The 26,549-nt window shown below is 46.0% G+C and overlaps 1 protein-coding gene and 1 long non-coding RNA gene across 7 annotated transcripts in view; one reads left to right on the top strand and one right to left on the bottom strand.

Annotated features, from left to right (window-relative positions):
* Positions 1-26,549, bottom strand: part of HIVEP3 (HIVEP zinc finger 3) — a 298,262-nt gene that overhangs the window by 147,168 nt on the left and 124,545 nt on the right. The window lies entirely within an intron of this gene.
* Positions 18,184-26,549, top strand: part of LOC311423446 — a 249,558-nt gene continuing 241,192 nt past the window's right edge. The window contains exon 1 of the long non-coding RNA XR_014685713.1: positions 18,184-18,193. This is a non-coding gene — a long non-coding RNA (uncharacterized lncRNA). The remainder of the gene's footprint in view (positions 18,194-26,549) is intronic.

Here is a 26,549-nt window from a genome sequence, read left to right as displayed (position 1 = left end):
CATGCCTCCTCCTGCTCCCACGTCTGCATTGTAGCAACTCCAATCCCCGGCATACTCCTTTAGTTTTTAAATCCTCCTGATTTCTTCATTCATGTTCACTTCTACAGCAAATCCCTCTTCTAGCGAGAACATCATGTATGTCATCAACGACAGCAAACAAAACCTAAAGACATTATGTTCATATCCTCTATCCTGCTGTTTGGGATTTTTCTCCCCTTTCTCCAGGGACACAGCTTGCAGCAGCTTAGCAACTTTACTGCTATACTATAAGGTCCTACACCACCCCATAGAGCTGTATGAAGTATTAATGTCAGTGCCAAATAATTTCATTCTCTTTTGTGATTTACTTGCTGCATTTATTGTTGATGCAAAGTGCTGCGTTAACAAACTTGGGAACATAAAGCCTTTTTTGTTGTAAAATTTGTCTTTATGTAAAGCAAAAGCACCAGGAATCCTCTACACCACCCAACTCCTCTTACCAATGTTTCAGCATCATTCAAAAGGCACATGGGCTTTAGACAGATGTCTTTACCAAGAAAAAAAAAAAAAAAAGAAAGAAAAAGAAAAAGAAAAAAAAAAAAGAAAAAAAAAAAAAAGAAAAAAAAAAGAAAAAGAAAAAAAAAAGGTGCCTGTGTGTAAGGAATGCCCAGGCATCCCACTCCAAAATCCCGGATGTTCACATCTGAAGCATCTGCACATGTGCCTGCAGAGCTGTTTGTAGGAACTGTTGCACACATTCACTGTGGCTGCTCGCAGATTTGGGGCCATGCATCCAGCCAGCCAGCCAGTGCCATGCCACGGCCAAGGCGCAGCTTTCCCCGCGGCTGGTGCAGCAGCCAGGGGACGGGGTCAGGTCAGAGGGGGCAGCACCGGCTCAGGTCTGGCTTAGATTTACAGCACGGGTCATGCCTGGCTATTCTGGGACATGCCGGGGGTGGCCGAAGAAGCAAAACAACACCGGCTCTCATTTCTGCCTGACACTTGCTGCTTTTAAGGGCTTACGCTCAGCCTCCCATAAAAGCAAATGCCCAAAGACCAAATGCATTGCGCAGCGCCTGAGAAGTTTGGACCCTCTAACCCCACCCCCAGCCACACGCTTCTCGTTAGCAGCCAGAGCACTATTGCACACAGCTGAGCGGGTAATTTTAGCTGTCTGCGGAGTGCCAGGAGATGACAGCATCCCCGAGGGACCGGCGGAGGGAGGTCTGCTCGGAGGCCCCGCCACCACCCTGCTAACCGAGGTCCAGCAGCCGGGTGCATCCCCCCGCACCCAGCACCACGGCTCCTCCAGGCACCGGCAGCACTTCCAAAGACTCTTTACAAGTAAAGCTGCCATGAATGCAGACATTTGTTACCCCACAGCTTTATTTTTTAACCCGCAGTGCAATGTTACTGTAAGAAATTGAATACTTGAGCATTAAGTATGTGTTACAGTGCTGCCTTATACAGCAGCAAAGTGATTAATTAAAATTTACAAGAGCAATCCAAATGCCTAAACATGTTTCTTGGCGGCAGCTCCTGTAACCCACTGCCAATAACATCTCGAGCTAACGACAACCCCAAAGTCAACCTCTGGGAGCCATGAAGAGCCTCTCTGAGCTAAGCCAGTTGGTAACAGGAGAAGAACGAAGAGATAAATTCTTCAGGAAAAACAAAGCACGTGAACACAGTAATGTCTGGGATGTTTGGCTCGCACTGGGAGTAGCCCTATCCCAAGTCACAAATCCTGGCCGAAGCCCAGTTTTGTTATATACAGCATTGAAAATGCCGTATAAAAGAGAGAAAGAGCCAAGTTCACATCCAGCGCCGCGATCCACGAGATGCTGAGCACTTCCAGCCAGTGCTGAGCCGTGCCAAACACTTTGCAAAATCAGAGGTTAAATGATTCCCTGGGAGAGTTTCTTCACAAAGCTCCAGAGGATGCAAATATCGATCACACTTCTTCCCCGCTACCCCCAAATCCGCCCACTGAATATAATCCAATAACTTGATACTTTGGGTAACCTTTGAAAACCTAAAATTGAAATTTCCCACAGGCAATCCTCAAGACTAAATTAGAGCCGAGGGGGTAAGACTGGGGTTAAAGCTGTTGATTTAAATGGAAAAAAACAGTCAGGAAAACATCACAGTCAACTGTGGCAGGTTTACAGAGGTGCAGCCCATCAGAGCCAGTCCAGTCACTGGAAACTGGTTGCATAAATCAAACAAATGAGAGTGGAGAGACTCTTTAAAGTCCACTCTTACTGTTTTATTATCGTAACAACAGGTTTCACTTGCAGCATGTAAATAAATGCAAAACTTTTAGTGTGCTGAACTCAGCTACGCTGGCTGCTAGAGAAACTCCTTTTTATTTCATTATCATCATTAAACAGTCATTGTTTTGAAAGTACACCAGTTGCTTACTGGTAATGATTTCACTGCCATGAAATAAACCTTGCAATGATGACTGCAAATCTTACTCATGGAAACACAGCTCATTTGTAACTTTACTTTAGACACTTAAATTAGTACGGATCAACTCTGTCCTACTGGAATAATAATTTCAGCAGCAGTGTCAAAAAGCAAATGAAAAATAAAATGCCTTACTCCATGTAAAAATAATTGTGCTGTCCAACCGCTTCTCTAAAGAGCCCTCTTAGCTTTCCCCCCTCCAACTGGAAATTTGTCATGGCACAAGTCCTGCACTCGGGAAGGAGATCTTTACAGCTCCCATGAACATTCACTCTGCTGCGCCAAGTTACACACACCTGAAAATCGTCATCTGCACTTACTTGGGGCTCAAGTCTCTGGTCCCTCCCGTGCACTGAACACTGGGCTCCAAATCCCTCCGCAGCCCCCATGCCTGGTTGTGGTGCCCCTGCCCTGCTCCCCAGAATCGCAGCAGCCCCTTGGGAAAGGAACGTGCTGGGCTGTGGGAGCACTCCTACAGCCCTCGAGTCCCTGCTATTTTAGTGACCCATGACAATGCCATGGTTTCTGGTGTTTATAAGCTGGAGCAATGGCTCCTATTGATCTTAAGAGCCAGGCAAATATAATTCAAAACTTGAAACTCGTACAAATAAGATAGTGGAGAAGTTGCATAAGCACAGCTGGGAACTGAACCCAGGACTGACTCAGTCTGGCAAATCTCCCCAGCCAGACACATCCTGCTTGTCACAGGTTGTGCTACCCTCCCTGCTGGACCACCTCTCCAAAAGGAGTCCTGATTTTTTTATTTTTATTTTTTTTAACCAGTGTGCTGGGAATGAGCTGTTTAAGCTAATTAGCAACTCTAACCTGCGTTCCCCTGTAAACTGCTCCCAGAAAGACCAGCTCACGCGGAGGGGACCTGCTGGTGCAACCAGTTAGTGCGAGCAGGAAAGGGCAGGTTCCCGCTCCTGCAGCGCTGCTTCTGTTTGCTTTTTCTTAAAATCATCGGAAGCGAGAGACAAGCTTTAATTAAAGAATGTTTATTTGCAAAGTTGAGAAATGCCAAAATTACAGCTGGCTCTACAAGCTTAATTTGTTCCATTGTGTGTATGAGCAGGGTTTTATTCAGATGAAGAGGTACCTTTTTTTTTTAATTTTATTTTTCCTTTTTTATTTTTTGTTTTTCTTTTTTATTATTAAGTTTTTGCAAGTTTTACAGGACTTCTGCCTCGCTGTGTTCCTGCATGGCCAGTGAACAGGGTGGAGCAAGCCAAGAGACCAAAGCTAGCGCTATGTGATATCAGACAAGGCTGACCTATTACCTATAATATCTTAATGTTCTCTTCATGCAATTGCACTTAAATCGTCAGATAATCCAATTCAGATGGGAATAGTTCTCCTCCCGAGCCACAGTTCATTGTCCTTAAAAGCACCAAACCCGGGGCTGGTCAGGGAGAGGACCGCCAGTGACCGCCAGCTGCGCTGTTACATGGTTGTCAGGCTTTTTCCCTGCTAAGTCTTTAACCCTTCAGACTGACCATTGCATTAAAGTCTAGCATGGCCACTAATTTAGCAGAATCATCAGCTGCCCAGAGCTCAGATTTTGTCCCTAACCTCCGTATTCTGTAGCAGCCTGGCTGCGCAAGCGCAGATGCGGAGATGTGACTAAGAGCATGACATAAGTCCTATTACTTGGGTGTCGACACTTACAGAATTTGTCTATCTATAGCTTCAAAGTCACCTATGATGTTACTAAGCATCTGCATGTCTAAACTTACAGCGGTTTTCACCACGTTTTTGCACATTGTTTCTTGAAACAAGTAGAAAAGCAGCTGCAAATGGGGGTGCACCTGGAACAGGAGGACCCTTAAGTAGCAGTGCAGGACATGATGGTGACAATACAGGTAAAACCAGTGCCTTTTGGCTTCTCTGCAGGTGGTAAAAAAGGGATAAAAACAGAAACAAAACCCGATGTGTTAATTTTAGTCTTTAGAAAATGGAGACATGTAGGCTGGGAGCACACAAAGGGGCACACTGCCTGAGCAGGCAGGAGGGCAGAGGGGCTTGGGGTCAGGGAGAGGGGATGCTGTGACCCAGAAGGGACACCAGAGCTGGAGGAGCAGCTCCCTGTCCTGGAAGGACCTGGAAGGAAACCCTTACAAAGGACGGTAAAAGCCATCCTGAGGAGCTTCAGGTATTTCTGGTTTTGCCTTGATCTTGTGATACGAGTGGTGCAGATAACCTTCTGCAAAGTCCTCCCCTTTCCTTTCCTTCAGTTTTTTCCCTGAAGGCCTGAACAAGAAACTAAAATACCTGGAGGAAGGGAGCTCTGGAAACCCCAGCCTTTAACTACCTGGTCCCAGGGGAGGCTGGGCAAAGTGGGTGTCCAGTCCTCACCCAGCCTTCTCCTGTGGGAAGCAGGCAGACTCAGGGGAGCTCATATTCAACACCTGTCTGGGTCCAGACACTGCAGCCTGATAAAGAGCTGGGCAAAGAAACCTTTATGAAAGTAAACAGGAGCAGAAATTAACTTGCATTAATCTCTAAATAGTTAAACAAATATATTTATTCCACGTTGATGGTTCATAAATGCTCACTTACAAAAGTGACGTTTGCCCTGAGGATGCTGGAGTGTTTCACACACTAAAAACCTCTCTCTGTCTACCCTGCCCTGTGTCAATCTGATCCTCCCGTGCTCAATTACTGCTTTTCAGCTCCACACTCTCAACATACCCATTTTAGTTTATCACAATGGTGATTTTCCTTGTCTTGGTGTTTAGGAGAAGATCAGTCTTCCAGAACAGCTTGGGTTGGAAGAGACCTTACAGAACATCTGGCTCTGACCTCCCTGGGCAGGAACACCTCTGACCAGATCAGCTTGCTCCAAAACCTCTGAAAAGCCTCCAGTTCCTCCCCAGTACCCCCAGCACCCAGGGAAGCCCCCCTCTGCTCCAGGCAGGCTCCAGGACTGGTTCCTGTGGCTGCTGCCTGCCCCTTGCAGGGCACTGGCAGGTAGGAGAGCTGCCTTGTATTTATCACTCCCTTACGGGTACAAGGGCACCGTGTCAGGAGACCCATTTAAGCTCTATTATAACTCCTTTTGACTGACAGGCAGAGAGTAATGAGTGTCATTGCCTGAGGAAGGCCAGACGTAAAGGAAGCTCTAAATAGACCCGTCAGAGAGATGCTAAAGAGACTAATACATCAACTAAATCAGCACCCGATACATAAAAATCTTTTAATCTACCAGTGTTTCGATTTTAAATGTTTACCAAGGCCCAGCATCAATACTGTTGCATAGGTAGTACTCTTTTTCCTTTATAAATAATTGTAATGACCCTTCTAAGTATATGTCTGGATTTCTTTTCATGAAAAACAAGAAAAAGAGGAGGAGAAAAGGAGCGGCAGGCTGCCAGGGATCCAAATGCTTCAGTAGCTGACAAAAGACAAGAGAATTTGGGCTGATTTTTTTTTTTTTTTCCTTTGGAATGATGAATTCACAAGTTGTTATGGGAACTAGCAGCACAGATGATGCCCCAAAGGAGCACTGAAGAATGCCTATAGGATCTGGAGGGATAATAATGTAACACAGACGTCTGTAATATGCATGGCCTTCACCAAAACTGTATGACAATTTGTAACCTAATACTCACAGCACACGGTCTGTGTGCCAGCATGAACCCAGAGCCCATGCAACACATCAGACCCAAACTATGTGGCTGGAGTCCTTGCTGGGGCAGCTCTGGCCCTCTCCCAGCCCTCCTGGCCATCAGGAGAGCATCCATCCTTGTTTGTTTATTTACTTTGACAACACATTAATTTTCCTTCGCGCTACCTCACATTTTCCAGGACCTCTGTGCTTGCACACTACTGTATCGCCGGGGAGGGAGGAGGGAGGAGAGCTGGCACCCGCACAAGCACGTGTCGGAGATTTGAGCAGCAAGGGAGACCCGGGGGTCAGGTTTTATCTCTGCAGAAGGCAGCCGAGGCTACCAGCTCTGCACAGACAACACGTGCACCTCTCCTTCCAGCTTCCTTTCGGGCAACAGGAGGGGAGGTGTGAGATGGGCTCAGACCCTCTGCCCCCACTCCTGTATGCCCCAAGAGCAAGGGGTGCTCGGCTGTGTCCCATAGCCAGACCTGCTGTGGTGCCCACAGATGGCTTGCAGATGCTCATCCCATCCTGGAGGTGGACAAGGGCTTTTGCTGCTCCTGTCCCAGCTCCGCACACCCACAAGCCTGCTAGAACTGTCAGGCAGGCTGACAGTCCCCCAGCACAGAGCGAGCAAAGGCCCTTGGGTTGCTTTCCAAATGGGAAAACTTAATTTATGAACACCTTCGTGCCCATTTCCATTTAAAGGAGAGTTACAGCACAGGCTGTAAGGAAGAGCAGAGCTCATACTACATGGATCACATCTAAACCTAGGGGTTAACTGTTGGTTAGTTGTATTGGATCTGTGAGTGATACATAAATCTAGCCAAACCTGGAACTGCAGCAATCGTGCAAGGTCTCAGCCTCAGACAGTGTCTTCAGTGACCCAGATGGTCCCAACAGCTTGCTGAAAGCACCACAGCCATGCAGCATCCTTGGGACAACCCGCTGTGGGAGCCCACCACAGACAGGCCACGGTAACTTGGGGCTTCCAGAGCAAAAGCGACATGTGCATGGCTTGACAAGCACTCAGCATGCAAACTGTTGCCATGGAAGATGCAGGATCCCAGCAGGAGTGCTGAGATGTTACTGAGCTCTGTGAAAAGCCCTGATAAGAAGTGCTACCAGCAACTCAAACCCACCAGCACAGCCCTCAGCTTGTCCCTGTGCTTTGTAACTAGCTTACAAGATATCCTGAATCTATAGGAAAATGCTAAAAGAGGTGTTCAAAAGAAGAGCGGGACAGAGTCCCAGCTCACTGCCACCTGCATTTGCTCGGTACTGATACCTATGAGATGGGAATTGTTCAGCAACTGGGCTCTGTTTGCAGGTCTCCGTGGGGCTGCGGTCTGGCGATAAGGACAAACCTCACCGTGCCTCCCCCGAAGCTGCCACTCACGTCTGGACGGAAGTCCAGCAGCGCTGCCAAGGCACCTCGCAACCCGCCTTCCACAACCTCCTCTTTGCTGAGCTGTTCATGCAAATGCCTACAAGTCTCCTGACAGCATGCCAGGCTGGGGCCGGCCGCGTTCCCCCAGCCCATGCGTGGCCGGGCAGGGGCAGCCCGCAGGGAGCCGCGGCACCAACCCGCCCTCCGCGTCCCACACCTGCAGCGGGGCCTGCCCAGAACACGCTCTCCGGATTTATGCCCGGAGTGTATTTATACATAGGCTATAAATAAAGCGCGTGGCTTGCCAGTCAGCCCCACTCCGGCGTTCACCTCTTCCTTTCATCTGCCCACTGGAGTCCATCAGCCCGTGCTGTTTTACCAGCTGCCCTTTCGGTCTGTGCCAGGAGAGGGCTCTTGGTGTCCTTTTCCTTTGTAACCTTCAGCACACCAAAAGTTGTCGACTGCATCAAATGGACACAAAAGGAAACATTCTCTGCACCAGAAGCTTGCAGAAGCCACTCTAGGGAGCCCCATTACTTGTACAGAGGACAGAATAATTGGTGATTTTCTCTGTGTGCGCTGAAAGACCTTTCCTGAAACTTCTGAAAGTTGGGGGAACCAGAGAACTGAGGGGTTTTAACACAGTACCTGCAGTTTGCATTTATCTAGTGATTTTCTGGAACCTCTTGCCAAATGTCTGGCTGTGCTCTTCCAGAAGGTAATAAAAAGCCTGCACCATGCCTCCTCTGCAGAACTACTTAATGGGGTTGGGAGGTTTGCTCTCAATTTCATATCAACTCCAAGCAAGAAGCGTGCACGTTCTCAGTATGTGTTGCGCTTTCCTCTTTGTCCAAGCCACCAAGCCCTGCTCCGCCCTCCACCCACAGACGCAGCTCTCCCCTAAAATCTCCTGCACTGCCCACGGCTGGGTGCATTTCAGGCTGCCCTCCCCTCAGCCTCATCTTCCTCCCCAATGTGCCCCCTCCCCCGCAGCTCAGCCAAAAATCCCCAGCCTTCCCCCTGCGTTGCACCACCATAACCCGCCTGGCTCACAGCTCCACTGCCCTTTCACATGTGCTCTCCACCGCTTGTGTTTCAGTCCCTCCAGTTCCCCAGAAAGAGAAAGAAAAAAAAAGAGGAAAAAATGATTGGGGGGCAGAGCCCTTTCCAGATGGGGTTCACAGATGTTACAAATTGTCCCCACCCCTCCTGCCTTCAACAATAGCTTGAGGAAACTTGGCAGAGCACAGGTATCACCTATAAACTACAGCCTGTGGGGTGGGAACCATCCCAGACCGGGAGGCTTCCTCCACCACGTGAAACTGTTGTGCCCACCCTCATCTGCCTGACCTGGGTCACTCCAGGCTCGGGGGGTCACACTTCAGGGCAGCCAGCTCTTCCCTGCTCCGTGCTGGTTTTCTGACACCTTGAGACATGGAAGTTAGCAAAGAAAGAGTCACTGTACTGCACAACAACCCCCACTGCTCTGGTTGATGCTGGACTTGAAGCACTCACAACAACTGCTTTGCATACCTCCCTCCAAGCCATGTCACCAAGGCAGATTTCCCAACAGACCCATTCCTCAGGCAGAAAAATAAGCTCTTGCCATACTTTCTACCTTTTGCTCCTACCTGAACTTCAGAGCTCCTGATGAGAGCCAGAAATCGTGAATGGTATCAACCATAAATCATCATACTTCCATCGCAGCTCTGTGGGAGCATGTTGGACATGCTTCCCGCACCAGTATTTCTCAGGACCTGGATCAATTCCCCCCATCGTCCTCAGACCTCAGTCTAGAAGGAAAGGGTAAGCACAGAAAAGCAAACAATGTTTGCTCTTTTTTGGAAATCTGATGTTTAGGCATCTTCCCTACCAAAATCTGTTCTGCATACACACAGGTTCACCACATTGGTCTGCTACCATGCCTTTGGACACGTCAGATTTAGAAGGATAAGAGGCAGAGCCACCCCAAGGTGTGGAAGGGACACAGGTCATTTCCTCCCATACTGGAAATCTCAGGCTTACCCAGATACCATTTCATCCCCAAACGTGAGGCTTTACCCAAGCATGTCAAGATTTTTTACGTGGGCAATTTGCCACTACAGACAGCAGGCAGTGAAAGAATATTAAACTATGTACAGAGGAAAATACAATGGTCTGCTTCAGAGAGCAGCCTGGCCCTTGAGAGTCAGGACACTAACAAGGAATTTAAACGCTTCCTCTTGAACGGAGTGCATGCTGTTATAAGAGGACAGCCATGTGTCACTCTGGGTACTGACCCCCTCTTAATTATACCTGCTGCATGAGACAGGTAATAAAGTAAAAGGGACAGAGAGGCAGCTCATAAACCCCTTCCTTTATCAGTACAGGTGCCACATGTGAAGCGTCCTGAAAGAAAAAGCAGAGAGCTGAGACGCTGTGTGCAGTACATAATTTGCTCCGATGAACACCCCGCTCGTCTGCGAGGAAACTTGGACTTTCCCTCGGAAACGCGCGCCGAGCACACGCTGCCAGCAGCGCTTCCTGCCCAGCCTGCGCGAGAAGCCCAACAAGCCGCCCTCAGCAACGCAGCGGTGCCCCCGCCACGTGCAACCCGGGTTTGTATTTCTCCCAAAAACTAAACACAAAGAAGGACAGACAGGCTTCCATCTGACTTTTATCAAAGCCTGGATGAAGGAAGACTTTCAACGCTGCCTTCCAAGCAGCCCTTTGTAGGGATAGGAGGATGGGTAAAAATAACTTGTAATTAGAGTCTAATGAATCAGCACCAGTTGTCTAGCCAACAGTGCATCAGCTCCCATGTGCTAGTTAATCGCCTGATATTCTTTTCATCATGCAAGAGCAGCACACTGGAGAATTCATGTGCTCTGCCCCCACAAATGTTTTTCCTTACACTTGCAGTGCAGGCTCAAACTCCGTTTCACCCCGGAGAGAAACAGGACATGACTTTACCAGACGAGGAAGTCCAAGAAACCAGCAAACTCGCCCAGCTTTTGGGGCTGATGCACCTGGAAGAGCATGAAAGCAGCTGCAGCTCACCCTGTTTTACCCATTTGTGGGGTTTTGCTGCAGCCAAGAATCGAGCTTCGTAAGCAAGGCCAAGCGTTCTCTGTGGCACAGCAGGAATAAATTCAAACCACCCCAAAATTCCTTGGCAGCAAGCCCCAGGCTTCACGGCTGCATTAATTCAGCGCGCTTCCATCAAATGCTTCTCATTCCCACCCCACCTCCCAGCGTACGCGCAGGACTTGGTCCCGTTGTGTTACGGGACGCGGTTCTGCGGGAAAGGAAAGTGCCGCGGCATGCTCCGCGGCGGGGGAAATAATGAAATGCCCGGGCTCTGCTTTTGAAGCTTGCATCAGCTCAGAAGAACATTTTGACTCAACAACGTGTCTGCCGGCTCCAGCGGCAGGGACAGATGCTGCCGCTCAGTAGAAGTGACATGCAGATGAGACGTTTTTATCCAGCAGATAAAATAATGAGTGCTTCATGATGTGAGAATAAAATCCCTTTGCTGAGGGCTGCCGAGCAAATTTGCAAAGTTTGCAAGGAGAAAAAGATTTTTTTTTTATTCTAACTGCATACTCCTGAGATATGAAAATTAAGCTTGATTTTTTTTTCTTCTTGCATCTTAATAAAGCTCATATTAAAGACCATTTCTAAATCCTTCATTTAGCTTGTGGTTTCAACTAGGCAGAGGAGAAAAATGATTTTCAGCTTAGAGAACAATCAAAAATAAAATCAAGTTCAGGTTTAGTCAGGAAGGGTTGTCAAAAACATTGCTTACTTTGCTTCTACGTTGCTTTACAAACATAAAGGGTATAAAATATCAGAAGCTGCAGTTGCTGGAGACGAGTGTGGAGCTGCTGAGCTCTAGATTAAGTGTTTTCAGTCCAAAGGGCAGGTCCATGTTCAGCATCACAGAAGACTTTTTCTATGAAACCTTTTTATAGTCTTTTCAACTGAACTGTTATTAACAACATACAAACAACATGTATTCAGTTAAGGCAGGGTGAGAAAAGCTTTTGTTTTCTTTTTTTTTATTTTTATTTATTTATTTTTTGTTCTCTAGAGAACCTGACAAGGGAAAATGTGGTGAATAATTCCTGTAATTCCCCTGTAAAAATATGCAATATGAAAACTGCAAGCACATGCATGCACATACCCCGACGCTGAGCCTGCAGCTGTCATTTGTATGTAATACAGCCAGCGCACCCCAAACACTGCCGAAACTCTCGTTTGCTTTTGCACAAGTCAAATAACTGAAGTTCCAGACATGAAAGAAGTTCCTGCCATGATCGTGGCCAAAACTCATGTTCCTACTTGATTTTAACTCCATCCTTTCAGCGATAGGTATAGGGTAGGCGATTGTCAGGGATGACTTTGGTATGACCTTTAATACTGGGAACAGGGAGATGAAACCCCAAGGGATTTCACAGAGGATACTGAAAGACCTTATCCCATTGCACAGGACAGAAAGCTGCTTCAACAATACTGAAAGGTTCCCGCAGATTTTGGTGGAAATCTGAGGGTTTGGTAGGTTTATTTTCCACTCTGAGAGCTCAGGCTAATGATTTCCCTTACTGTACTTAACTCTCATGAGCTCCAGCATCATTTTTCTGAACACATTATCGTCTATATCAGATAAATGGCTGAGATAATAGCTGTCTACTGCAGCATATTACTCAATGCAGTCTGACTGAGCACACAACATTCACAGTAATGATTTTTTGTTTTTGTTTTTGCTTGTTTTTGTTTGTTTTTATTTGTTTTTTGTTTTGGTCTGGTTGGTAAAGGTATGCAAAAAAGGACCCCACAGACAACTTTACATGTGTATTACCCATTACTTATATTGTTACAAAGCTCATGGTAAATAAAAAGAAGGAAGCGTAAAATAAGCATTAGGGTTGGTTTCTCTGTTTCAAGCTTGTGATTTTTGGCTAAATTCCCTGCCTTTCTTTTAGAGCAAAGACCAGGTCAGAGGACGACATCCCAAAGGAGCAAAGCATTTTCCTTTTCTCTTCTCTCTCTTTTGGCCCTCCATTGTTCTGCTGCTAGAAGACCACGAGCTATTTCCATGGGGAAAAAAAAAAAAAAAAAAAAAAAAAGAGGCTGGATGCAGTACCGTGCTGCCATTTATCCCACAGAAAACGAGAAAACAGCACTGGTGGCAGGTAAGAGAATAAGAAACTTCAGGAGATGCTGCAAGGAAGGACCAAAGCCACGTATGGCCATGGGCTCAGAGCAGCACCCAGGTTGCAAGCTTTATCCCAAAGGTCCCAGACAAGACATGGAAGAAATCCCAGGTTTGGCTGGGTTTTAAAACAGATCTGAACTCTTCCATGTTCTCCTCCACAAAATCTGAGCATGACTTCCAGCAAGAGCAACACGTCTGATGGGCTCTGCTGGCTTTTGCAATGGCATCTGTTTTGGAGATGTAGCACCCAGAGGCTAGGAACCAGGCTGCTCACCTCTGTCTTGCCCATGTCTGTGCAACGCACACCCATATATGACAGCTGCTGGCACAGGGAAAAGAGAGGCACGTTGGTATGCAGGGCTGGACAACTCACGTACAAGGTATAGGGGCATTTGTCTGCTTGGACTACTTCATTCCCTTCTTAGGAGGGAAGGTGTGGTATCTGCTCAAAGCATGTGCCACTGGTCATTAAATTTCATGTAGCTAAGTAAAAATGTTAGTAAATACAGGTAAATATGATTATTTTTCTTCTTATTATTTTTTAGAAGCTTTCCTTCACAAATCTCCGGCAAGCCATGACTAACTTCACATGTGCACATTTCTCAGAATCTCAGAAATTTCCAAACCACCACAGTCTTTATCACAGACCACAATATCCCAGACTAGAAGTGGCCCAAGACAAAAACAAAACCAGGTAAACGCGTAGATGAAAAGCTACCTCTCCTCCACCCCTTGGCTAAACACGCTCTGCCATCTCTCTTTGCACTTGAGCACTGCAACTTTCAGCAGCAGCACAGCCAACGTCAGCACAAGGTCAGACACGAACATCATGGGCCGAACTCGCATGACCGATCAAACCCTCGACTCTAGAAGTAGCTGAGAGACCAACAGGCTAAAAATCCAGGCTTAGGATTTGATGCACAGAGCCTAAGGCCAAATAAAAGCAGCTGTTGAGAAATCTTGAGAAAAACAGAAAATGTGAGTATGGTGAGCCCAGTTTCAGGCCAAGTTGTGACATCACGTCTCACAGGTCCCCTCATGGAATAAGATGTTCCTTTGCTGGACTAAGAATAAGAAATTTTAGCCCTGAACAGAGGAGACATCATGTGGGAAAACTCTTGTAATGCCTTTTATGAAGGTTACACGTGGCATGCCTACATCATCCCCTTCAAGTGGGCTCTGTGCCTGCATGAATGCATCCCCACGTGTTGAGGGACACAAAGACAGAGCTGTTAGAGCACCTAAAGGAGAAGATTTAAAAAAAAAAGACCACAGAGAAAGCGGACAGTATTTGGCCTCCAAGGAGTAAAGCTCACAAGGGGTAACTTCCACCTGGGCTCTTCCCAAAATAAATGTGGAAGAGCAGATGCGGGAAGGTCACCCATCCTACGAGAAGGATGGTGAGTTATCCCAGCTGAAGGGAAAGGCAAGGAGACAGGGTGGAGGTGGGATGTCTGCAGGCCAAGAGAGGGGTACAGCTGGGCTGACCATTTGTGTTGCTTGCACCACACTGGAAACATTTTGCACCTTGAAGGAATGAGCTGATCTTCTTTGATCTGAGCACCACTTTCCACAGCTCCTGTCCCAGTGCCTCAGCCCAGCCTGCACGTGCTGGATCTGTCCCCAGCTGCCCTGGGGCACTGTGACCCCATTAGCAGCGTACGAGTAGGGAGGTGAAGAAATGCCACCCTGGACGCAGTAAAAACTTGGCATTGGGCAGGGACCACCTGGAAAAACCCAGGGAGAGATCTCAGGCACAGCAAGACATGAGAGGACTGCTGTGAATCACTAATCCAACACAAATTTTATCATTTCCTGGAGTATACCCACAAGTCTGGAATTTTGTGTGCGTGTGTGTTCATGGATATGACAGAGAGAGAAACCGGAGGAAAGCATATGATGATCATAATAGCAGCATCTTTCTCTCTGCATTTATTAAAGTAACATAAGGCCAAGATCCCGCTTCCTTCAAGAGTTTTGACAGCGCCTTAGTCACCATTAAGATATTGATGTAGCATTATTTTCTCTCTAAGCCCCCTAATTTGCTCTCAATTCATTGTTCATGGGATTAAGCCCATTTTTTTTAATGAAAACACAAGAAAAGCTCAGTGACAGGAGGATGAAGGAAGTCTGTGCTATTCACCAGCCACCCAGCCACCCACATGCTATCTTAATTCATCAGCAGACAAAGCCAGCTCTTTGTCTTTGCAGCTCCCTCTATGCCATTCATTCACGGTGAGATATCGCTCCCAGTAATCAGAGCCTGCCTATACAGGGGGGAGAAAAAGAGACAAAAAACATCTAATCAGGCCTTAGACTTAGCCCCATTGTCACAAAGACAGCTCCTTTTTTAAAAACAATGTATATATAGCAATAGATCTCTATTAAGCCCTCTTTCCATGCAAAGTTAGATGGTACCTTATGTGACAGGCAGGCAGACTGCAAGCATTTTCTGCACTTACAAGACTTTTTGCCACTAAATCAGCTGAGCATCAGGGAAATAATAATATTAAGTCCCTAAGAATTACTGAAGAAAGGATTCCCATAGTTTAAGGTTGCTTTAACCTTTGCGTCTTCAAATACTTTGCTCTTCTGTGCTTAATGAACTACATATGTGATTTGCAACTGTTAAGGGGTTAATCTCTAACCATTGTTTTAATTGGATCAACAATTGGCCTTCCGCCATTTCCTTTGGAAAATTATTCCACGATCTAATAGAAATCAGTGCCAGAAAGTATTTTCCTGAGATATGTGCCAGAGGAAACACTATGGGAATAGATAACGACCCAAGTTTCACAAGGATCAAATATTGCAATTATTATCATCAGCAGCCAGAGTCATGACAGCTACAACTGCATGTGGTCACACTTCCAAAGCTGCAGCATCCTGGGAATGAGAAGCTAGTGGAAAATCTTACTTTAAAACCTGAAGCTTGTACAAAGGAAGAAAAAGAGAAAATAAAAAAGCAATACCTAATTCTGCATTGCGCCATAATGCTTAGCAGAAGTACAGACAAAGGCAATATCCAGATCCCAGTTGCCTATATATTTTCTTAGCGAACAAGGTTAAAAGTGGCTGAGCAGCTAAGGAAACTCTCTCTCCTTTTCTTCAATAGTAGCCATTATATTTTGCATTGTTCCATGTACATCAGCTCAAATCTATACCAAACTAGTAAGAAGAGCACTTTTTGTTTCCACGTTTTGCTTTTTGTAGCACTTTCTAAATGATTAAAAAAAAAAAAAATCCTATCAGAATGAAGTATCTTGTGTAACTTTAACTGTAACAGAAGTGTCACTCCTTCAGATCAAGGAAATCAAGTTTTCATATGCCTGCAGGCATAGCCCCAGCACCACACACTTGTGCAACTTACCCAGTGCCTCCGTATGGCTGAACACGTGCTGTGTTTCACAGTCAGCTCGTGTGCTGGTGGCAGCAACTTTTCTCAGAAAACGATATTCTTCTGGCTAAATTTTAGTGACCTTATATTTAGCCCATAGGCATTAGGAGGGGGAATGCTATCAGCAGTGAAAATGCCTTTGAGACATGCTTTTGCATGATTTTTTTTTTAACACTTACCATACAGACATCGGTTTTTATATTCTGAATGGTAACTTGTATAATGGTCTCCTAGTTGCCATCTCTGTAAACTGGGCTATGAATACATACCCATAAATGCATACATAAATAGGACATCTAGTTTTTCATTTTGTACCATGTATGTTTGTTTATGTCAGTCACACAAGCAAGGGTTCACCAACATGAGCAACGAGATCCTAAATGTGTTGTACATGTTTTGCTTCTAAAAATCTAACGCTGATACACATATACAAGTGGACAATTTCTGGCGCTGTGTACGTGGCTGGACTGCAAGCAGTACTTGTACTGGGGAAGGAGGAACATTTTGAGACATCTTTACAAAGCCAGTATCAATGACATGCAACCTGCAAAACATCTCTAGGAACTGAGGCAGATGACTTCTGAATTTTAAGGGAGAAAGTTAGCTGCCCTGGGAAAACCAGGGCTTCTAAAACACCTTCTGAGAAAGTCCCTTTGGTATTTCCCACCTGCTCTAGCCTTTCTGCCGTGGACCTGGCAAGACCAAGACCATGCTCAAGGACATCCTGAGCAAGTGTATGGTGGGACAGCACCATGTACCTTAAAAAGGCAGAAAGAGGAATGGCCAAGCCCCTTCCCATGAGAAGCAATAAATGGAATTCTTTTCCTCTATGACCCATACGATAGATTTTGACAAAAAAAAAAAAAAAAAAAAAAAAAAACCTCCCATTAGCTCTTTGGCTCTTTGGAGAACTCGAAGAACTTTAACCACAGCTTCTGCCCTCCTTCCAAGCCCCAGCTGACTGCAGGCTGGCCTGTTCACTCTGTTTAGCCAAGTGGCTTCGTGCAAATCCAAGACCCTTGAGTAACCCCTGTGGAATCATTTTCTTCTTCTGCAGATGGAAATTCAATTTAAGACTTTAGGGACAGGTCACTTACACATGTTTCAAGTCAGAGGAATAAACGGATGAAGCAAGGGCTGATAAAGAATGCCCTTAATTAGCTCCTCCAGCCTTGGTTTGTTTGTCTTCTTGCTTCACCAAGGGCTGAAACTCTCTGTTGGCACTTTTGAGACATCCTCGTCTACAGGCAGAAAGGCTAATTATTAATTAAAGGATAGCAGTACTAAGTGATGCCAGTGTACTTCCTTCTGTCATACAGCTGCTCTTATTTGCAGTATCCCGTGTCTATAATTAACACCATCCCAACGCTCTGCTCTCCGCATCAATAAAACAGAGGTGGTGGGGATGGTGCTGAGTCCTCCACATCGTCGGCCGCACACTGGTACCTTGAAATTCCCTTCCCAGAAGGATGCCTGAACTCAGCAATGGTAGAAAAGCCCTCAGCCGCTTCAGTAATGAAAAGATTACAAGCTTGAATACACTTACATATGTTTGTCTCGGAGTATAAGCAAACAGCAAAATTCTCTCTGCTAAGAGCAGCTGTCAGGATCCACGCTGCTGGATCAGGCCAGCCAGCGGTAACTGCATCTATCGGGTGTCAGTGCCCAGTCCATCCCCTCTGTGTGTTCCTGACATTTCTCAGCAGTTCCTGGTAAGGGCAGTGTCACTGTGCCCATTTTCCAGGCAGGAAAGAGGAAGCATAAAGTAGATGAGCGACTTGAGTCAAACCATGAAAAGCTGGTTATAACCAAACCCCAAACCAAGCCTGTTTTTTAATCAATGGCTAACTATGCACATCAGTATACTTTATAAAATTTCTCTTCAGTCTCTCTCTTCTCTTCAGTCTTCCATATATCTAAACCAGATACGTGACATCTATCTTTAGCAAGTTTATGTTTATCTGTGGAAATCTTGGTTCCATTTCCGAGGGACTGTTTCACAATTACTCAGTGCCTGTGGCTATCTCCTGCTCACGTGCAGCTCCTTCAAAGGGCAAACAAAAAACAGCTCTGAGGGTACCAAAAGAGCCTCGACTTTGCAGAACACTGGAAAGGGTGGGAATTGTTGGGTCCAAGTTTTTTTTTTTTGTTTTTTTTTTTTTTTTTTTTCCTGCAAGATGTTGCAGCTGTGGAACCACTGTACCTCTGGTTTATGGAAGAGTCAAAAAAAAAAAAAAAAAAAAAAAAAAGAGAAATATTTGCAGATAAATCACCTCACCCTGAAAATCACTGAGAATAAGTCTAGAAAAGTATTTTTGCAGGAAGGAGGGGCTGGAGGTGGTATGGGAAGGCAGCAGGGAGGAGAGGAGAGCCTCTGTAGCTCTGCTGTTTCAGAAGGACGGTGGGGAGGGGAAGAAAGGAACCACCAGGCTATGAAAAAGGAGGGTTGTCAAACCCGGGACAAGACTAACTCTGTATATTAATGCCAGTGGGATTGGAAAGGAAATAGCTCCCTGGCTTTTCCAGCTGTGGGAGCTCGCGGCAGCAGCTACAGCCCAGGCAGAGGCACGGCGGACACACGTTGTGCCCCGGTGACTGAGCCTCCCACCTCGGGAGGCACAGCTGCTGCCAAAACCTGGCTTCAGTCGGGATGGAGAGGGTTAACGACAGAAAGGTGGAGAGCAACATGTCACGACAGGGAGGCGCAGGCATCAGAGCCTGCGAAACAGCAAACTACAGGGAGCTTTCTATTGAGCAGGTTGCTTGGTCCCTCCAGCAAACCACAGGGACAAAGGCCTCTTTAAAACTCATTTTGGGGTATGGGCAAGGTATGCAAAGCCTTCCAGCTTCCAGATTCCTGCATCAGGCTCAGCTGTGAAGCAAGGCACAAGCGTTGCAGCACTCTTCTCTCATTTGAGCCAGAAAAAAAGCCCAAATAAACAATAATGACACCTCAGTGCTACAGAAGTGCCATAAATGCCCAGGGAAGGTGAAAATCTTTGTAGGGTGGGTGCAGCCAGCCCTCCCTGAGCAGTGTAGACACAGGCCAGTCTGCTGGGGTGACCTGGGCTTCTTCTCCAGGGCAGTCCACAAGGATGGACCAGCCAAAGCCACATTAGGCTCCTTTGAAATTCTGTAACTCTGGTTAAAGCCCCATTTGCTTGGGGCCCATATACTTGCATATCTATTCAACCACATTTCATTCCCTGATTGAGAAAATCACAGCCTAACAGAAATGGAAAGATGGGAAAATTCACACAGCTCGCTCCACAGTGATGGGAGGCAGTACGTAATCGCTCGTGTCTTTCCCAAAGCAAGGCTTCAAAACCAGCCAATCCAAACTGTAAAGCAGTTCAGGATCTGAAAGTCACAACAGGCTCTTTGTAGCCCTCTCTTACCACCGCAGTGAAAACACCCAGCATCTCCTGATCAACCCTGATTTCCTTAAAATTTGCATGTATGCCTCTATGCACCCTGCACCCACCCTCACCCATGTAACACAGAGCTGCGTGAAATGATCCAAGTGAGAAACGCCATTTACTCTCCCCCAGATGACCCAAAGCATAGGGTCAAACTCTAAAACCTCTATTCTGTATGGAGAAGCAGATATGAAGTCTTGTTTCCTATAGATTTGCCTCCTGTGCTCCCTCATCCCTAGCACACCTCCTCCAAATCCGTTTTGTTTCAGTGGTGATGGAAGCAGAGCTGGCCTCAGCATGCAGCGATCCAACACCACACAGCACCTCTGCTGCCCTGAGAGACCACTGCAGTAGATGGAGCCCAAAGTAAAGGACCAAACGAACTCGAAGATATTTTAGAGGGATAGCCCATAGACTAAGGGAATGATATCTGTGTGCGTATATTAAAGAACAGGTAGGGTGGTGGTGATTAACGAGGACGTATTGGGAAGTGCGGGACCTGAATATGACATAGATGGTATGGAATAAGAGGTGGATATTGTCCTGGTTTCAGCTGGGATAGAGTTAATCTTCCTAGCAGCTGGCGTGGTGCTCTGTTTTGGATTTAGGAGAAAAATAATGCTGATAGCACGTTGATAACAGTTGTTGCAGAGCAGTGCTTACACCAAACCAAGCGTTTTTCAGCTTCTCATTCTGCCCTGCTAGCTGGGAGGCTGGAGGTGCACCAGGAGCTGGGAGGGGACAGAACCAGCACAGGTGATCCCACCTGGCCAGAGGGATATCCCATGCCATGTGGTGTCATTTCAGACAATAAAACTGGGGTGTTGGACAGGGGGGAGGCTGCTGAGCATCGGTCAGCGGGTGGTGAGCAATTGCATTGTGCATCACCTACTTTGTGGATTCTCTCCCCCCCTTCCTTTCCTACTAAACTTTCTCTCAACCCACAAGTTTAACTCTTTTCTTCCCAATTCTCTCCCCCACCCCACTGGGGGGGAGCGAGCAGCTGGGTGGCGCTGAGCTGCCTGCAGGGTTAAACCACAGCAGCCAACAAGGCCGTAGCAGAGTGTGACCAGCTCGGAGCCACGCATCCCAAATGGGCCACCACCAAGGACTCACTTGTGACCACAAGGCCATTGCTTGCTGCAGTGATCAAGAAGCTGAGCTATAAATGTCCTCTCATCGGTGGCTGCATCCGTTTGGGTCTCTCTGCTCTATCCTGGCACCAGTTTTCACAGAACTCGCAAGAACTCATTATCTTTGAGATTCTCTCTCTGCCAAATGCAGTTGAAATTGCAGAAGATATTAAGGAAAGACTGACAGACAGCATGACTGCCAAAGCCTCCTCAAGAAACTAAGCTAAAATGTGCAAAAACGTCTCGCTGGTGCTTAGGTGGATGTGTGAGATTTGGGATAGGCACAAGAAACAGGTTTCTTGCATAAGCTAGGAACAGTAACGTACTCAACTTGCTGGGTATGGCTGCACTTTAGAGCCCGATTTTCAAATTTTTTCCAATCATTTATTCAAGTTATTTCCATAAGGAGCACCCTCAGCACTAACAGTACTCACGGGCAGGGCTCAGCTCTGACAAATCTGACTTCCTTGGCCCTTGCTGCTTGGTGCTTCCAGCCAGCCCTTTCCAACCCTCCCACCAAGGCACACTGAAGATGTAAACGCTCGTCAAGGTGCATCCCATGGTCTGCAACAGTGATGTGAGAGCCAAAAGCAAGGCCAGTGCCCCATTTCTCAAGGTGTACTCAATGCACTGGGCATAGGCCCCCAGGGAAGCGAAGGCAGGAGGGAGGTAGGGGAAATCATTCCCATTTACATGGGGCTGTAGCACTAGTAGGAAATACATACAAAACCAGAAGAGAAGGGAATTTTCAGCCTCGGACACTCAATACACTGAACAAAATCTATTGCTATGGTGCAAATGTATAACTTGAAGTGGAACTGCAGCAGGAATCAGGCATATTATTAACTCATATTCCATTTAGATTACTGTTTAAAAGTATTGTCTCAGTGCAAGCATTGCTAGATGCTGTTCATTTGTTTCTCTCTGAGATCCACAAGAAAAAAGAGATTAGGTAATTGCAATGCAAGCACAAAATACAATCAGTGATTTTATGAAATCTAGCCTGTCCCAAACCACAGTTTTGATATTGTTCATAAACACCATCTGCAGACTTGCTTTATAAACAAACATTACATTTATATTTTGCAAAAATACCATTTCCTAATGAAAAAAGATTTTCTTTTGTTTGAGGAACCAACAAACCCAGAAACATTCTCATTCTTCTGCTTAGCAGCTCATGGTTTCTGCACAAGATTTTTGAGAAACAAATTTAATCAAACACTCATGGAGCGAGAGAAATCACTAGTGGGAGACAAATCCTAAACTGAAAGGTTCACTAAGTCATAAATACTACATAAATACTTAGAAAAGGGTATACAAGTGTCTGTCCCTGATAGAGGAGAAAAAAAAGGTTCCTTCAGAGGCCATAATGACCCACTATCTAACACTATGCCTGGGGTAAGCTGCTGCCAAGCGTTTGGTGTTCAAGTTATGTTCCTAAGCATAAGCACCAACACTCCTACAACACTTTAATGTTGGCTAACATTTAGCTAATCTTAGCTAAAGTATTGTGAGCCCATTTCACTAAAATCTCATGCCTAGGTCACTGAGCAGCCATTCAGTAAACAGCATTGTGCCAGTTACATTTTTTAAAATTGCTTTTTCAGACTCAAAGGCTTTGTCTCTGTTCCTGTACTGCTGCAAAACCTCAATAGGAAACTTGAGTTGGTCTTTTCTTTACCACTTGTTGCTTAATATATCTTACCAAATCACCTTTTTTCTTTCCCCTTTTGTTAAAACACTTTTAGTCTTTCTTCTGTGGTAAATCACTCTTTTTTTAGCATCCTAGCCCTCCCATCTGCCATTGACAGAAACACTTTGAGACAGCGTTCATGGCAGTAAGCTCAGAGAGAACACGGACATATTTCTCCAACGCTTAGACAATACTGATTATTTCCATCCTACATTTTGCACACTGAGTATTTTCTTTGCTTTCTTCAGCAATGAGCAGAACTCAAGGCTGACTAGTCCAAATGGTGTTTTAGTTTCCTCTGCAAGGGTCTGAGCCATTGTGAACCCTGCCCAGATGTACACTAATCCAGCCTGCACTCTTACCCTTGTGCAGAGAGAATTTCAGCTGCTACCTCATCACCTAACAGTATACCTTTAGAAATTACCTCTGTAATTAACCAAATTTCTCTAGCAGTGTCACTCTGGGAGTCCTCATCAAAGATTCTTTTTGGAAGCTGATACAAATTCCATCTACCTGTACAGTGCAGTGACTCTCTTAACATTCTTTTAAAAGGCAGAAAAGCAGCGTGAGTCCTGTACCGGAAGACTTCAGGTCTTGTAGCTCTTTCATCCAGGTTGCTGGATGTTGCCCTTCTGCTGATCTATAATTCTCTGTCATCACCTTGAAGCTCCTGCAGTTACTGCTTGGGCCATACTCCACTTCTGGGGAGAAGCAGATTTCAACAAGCTTGTACATTTTTGCTAGCAGCCTAGCACCCACTTTAAGTGACTTCAAGAGTCACTTATCACCCTGTCCTGCTAATTTCTATTGAAGTTATCGTTTTGCTTAAACATTTCCTCTTCCCATGGTTCACTGACTAACAGTGCCCGCTCTTTATTATTAACAAAGAGAAACCTGGAGGAGTAAGCCTGCCTCCGTAGGGCTGAATAAAACTTAACATTGGTAAAATTTGGAGGGGTTTTCCCACAAATCTTGTCATTTAGTATCCGTTTATTATGACCTACGACATTTCATATCAATACCTGGCTCAGGTGATTCATTAAACAGAGGAACAAACTTTATGAGTTTACACTACAACCCCCAGATCAAGAATTTTGTGGTGAGTTGGCTCCCTCATAACACTTCAACGGAGTGATGTTGTAGATATACCTTGATGCCAGTATAAAATAAGAAATAATTCTTCTGTCATTATCATCAGAAATAACTGGTGTGTCTGCAGCCAGCTTTGTTCCCCGCTATAAACTGTTTTATTTACGGGGTTTTGTGATCATTGCAATATACATGCGGGAGAGACCGCTGTTCATTTCTCTAACACACACCCTGGGCATTCCACGGAGGAAGCTGAAAGTAATTTACGAGACAAATCTGATTCAGAGAAGAGCAGAGGAAGGTCTGGGTGACTTCATCTTGGACCGCTCGCAGCACGCATCACAAAGCACACGGCTGCTCCCAGTCATGCTCTGCACCGCCTTGCCTTCGTGGCACTGAGAGCGCAGACATCAAACGGTACGTGCTCAAGAGATATACATCGATATTACTGGCTGCAAATGCCGAGTCGGGACAATTTCACTACAGGGCTACCTCCCAAAGACGGTTTTGCACCTCCACAGGAGAGCAGCAGCACTGTGCCGTGTCATAATCACACAATCCACAGACATTTTCTGAAAATGAGGTCATTTCCATTGCAGAGAGGCACATGAGACATTTGTTCCCAGAAAATATATCATGCTACACTAGGGAAACAGACAGAGAAGAGATCATTCTATCTCTGACTTCATTACATCAGATTTGGAGGGAGGGACGGAGAAAAATCTTTCACAATCTGCTCTGCAAAGCAGAATCCCCTGCTTCCACACGGAGCACTGAGTAACCCTGCTTACCCACCTCGGGCTGAAGGGGAGGCTTTCAGCCACGAAGCCTGTAAAGCAAAACCGTGATGCGTAACAGTACTTCTTTCTCTGGATTTACAGAGTCCACCCAAATGCTACAATAAGACAGGGGAAGGTATCCATATTTTTGCAAAATACTTCCAAATGGTGGAAGAACAGGCCAAAGCAGTCAAGAGCCTGTTGGCAATGGCACCCATGGAACCTCCACAGCTGTCCTTCCACCCATCCCAGAGAAATCAGGTGACAATGCCCTGCTTGCCCATGCAGACTCCATCAACGAAGGAACATGAAAAATCCTGTCTGTGTCTTCTGGGAATGCTCTTTTAAGAAACACAAACACTTCAAGGGATTTAGCCGCTTCCTTGTCTTCTCCAGCAGCCCTTGGTGCAAAGACCTTCCACAAGTGCCAGCACCCCAGCAGAGACCCTCCAGGGACCTACAGACTCCAGAGGACATCAGCTCTTGCTGCTCCAGCAATTGCATCTCAGGAGCTTCTTCTACATGGCTTCGTCTTTTAAGGATCTGCCTGTTTCCATTGTATCACTTTCCCAAAACAGCAGGGAAGCAGCACTCAAAACGTCAACAGGCCGGACTGTCTGGTCAGGACCAGATAACAAATAGTGACTGGTTTTAGGCTTTATTAGCCCAGCGAATTACAGTAATTGCATGCGCTTTCTGAAACAGCTTGAGCACAGCTATGGAGATTGGGAAGCATAAAGGCACACCGTGGTTCCTGTAACATAGATCTGATCTGCCATCACATCAGCAGAGAAAAAGCTCGACGATGTAAGCTATGAGGAAACACATGCCATGTAATGTTCTGGCTTCTTGCTAAACAACCCAGTTATTTGGGTTTTCCCATGACCAACGTAAGGAGTGAGTTGCTCAGCATTTCCGTGATAACCTCTCCACTGATCTGTAAATCCGCACACTGAGCTGGTTCACAGTGAAGGACTGAGGAAAAGACTTAGCCACAGAAAGGAACATTACTAGGTAAAAAGGTAATTACCTACCTTTCTCATTCTCTCCTACCTTGCACTGAAAGCATGAGTCAGGTCTCTGCTCCCTCATGCAAACTTTGCTGTGCATCCTACAGAGACTGGGCTCCAAGCAAACTCAAAAGGCTGCATTTTGGGATTTTTCCCACCAGCAATGCCTTTTGTGAATCCCTTTCACCCCATGGCAGCAAAGTGATGAAAAGAAAAGCAATCACAGGATTATGATTTCACACCACCCATGAGTAGGAGGAGAATATGTCTACCTGCAGACTCCTATTCAGAGGAGGATGGACCTGTAAAAGACAACTTCAGAAATTATCCGAAGCCCTGACCAACATTCCTCTTCCTATCACTCCACAGGGGCTCCATTATTGTCACTCCTTTGCCAGTAAAACAAAGGTTTAATCACAAAGTTTAATCACCAAAAGGCTGATGTTATTTCAGACTCATTCCCAGTGGCCGCTCTGGCTGCGGAGGACATCTCTGTCCTTGCTGTCACCCTTCCTTCCTCCCATCCCCATGGTCTACGATACTTATAACCTCAAGTCTCTGCTTTCTACTGACAACACTGGGCAGATAATTAGAATAAAAGGCTGAGCAGCAATAAAAAGCATTTTAAACACTAAAAAAATAAAAAATAAAAAGCAGCTAAAGGTTCTGTGAGCAGTACATCACCACCCATCTGCAATATCAGTATGTCAGCGTCTGTCTGCCACAAACATTAGTCCATAAAAACAAAGGAATAAATCAATGGACCTGTACACCCAGGCATATTATCTCAGAGAACACTGCAGGGCTACAGAGCACCCTCTTTATTTGCTCAGCCAGAGCCATTCTCTCTGCTTACAAGGCAATGTTACAGGATGAATTATCTCGTAAGCGCCTCACTATATCACCATATAATCTTGTACACACTATGACAGCAGTTATCAAATAACTTGGCATTTGAGCAGTTTGTTGGCCTGCTTATTGGCAATTTTCACATTCATTCGCTTTCCAGTGCCCAGTCCCTCTTCCTTTTGCACCCTGCAGCCCTCCAGCACTTCCCGGCACTGCTCCCACCGTCACATCTGCCACAGCTGCAGGCAAGGGCATGGGCAAATGGCACTGCAACACTGCAAGCCATGGTGGTGATGTCTGTCCTCCACTCCTTTGCACTGCCTGAATGATGGAGGACCATGGTGAGCTCTGTCAATATGTTGGAAGGCATGGTAGAAGCCGCTTTTCCACTCAAACTGTCTTTTTTGCACTCTCTTCAGTCAAAAGTCCTGCCTTCAGTCACCAAGCAAGCCTGGCCCTTCAACATCTGACTTTCACAGAATGACAGAATCATCTAGGTTGGAAGAGCCCTCCAAGATCATCCAGTCCAACC

The sequence above is a fragment of the Aythya ferina genome (assembly GCF_964211825.1).
Source record: "Aythya ferina genome assembly, chromosome: 24".
Lineage (NCBI taxonomy): Eukaryota > Metazoa > Chordata > Aves > Anseriformes > Anatidae > Aythya > Aythya ferina.
Note: the sequence above shows the minus strand (reverse complement) of the source record. Positions and strands in the feature narration are given on the sequence as shown.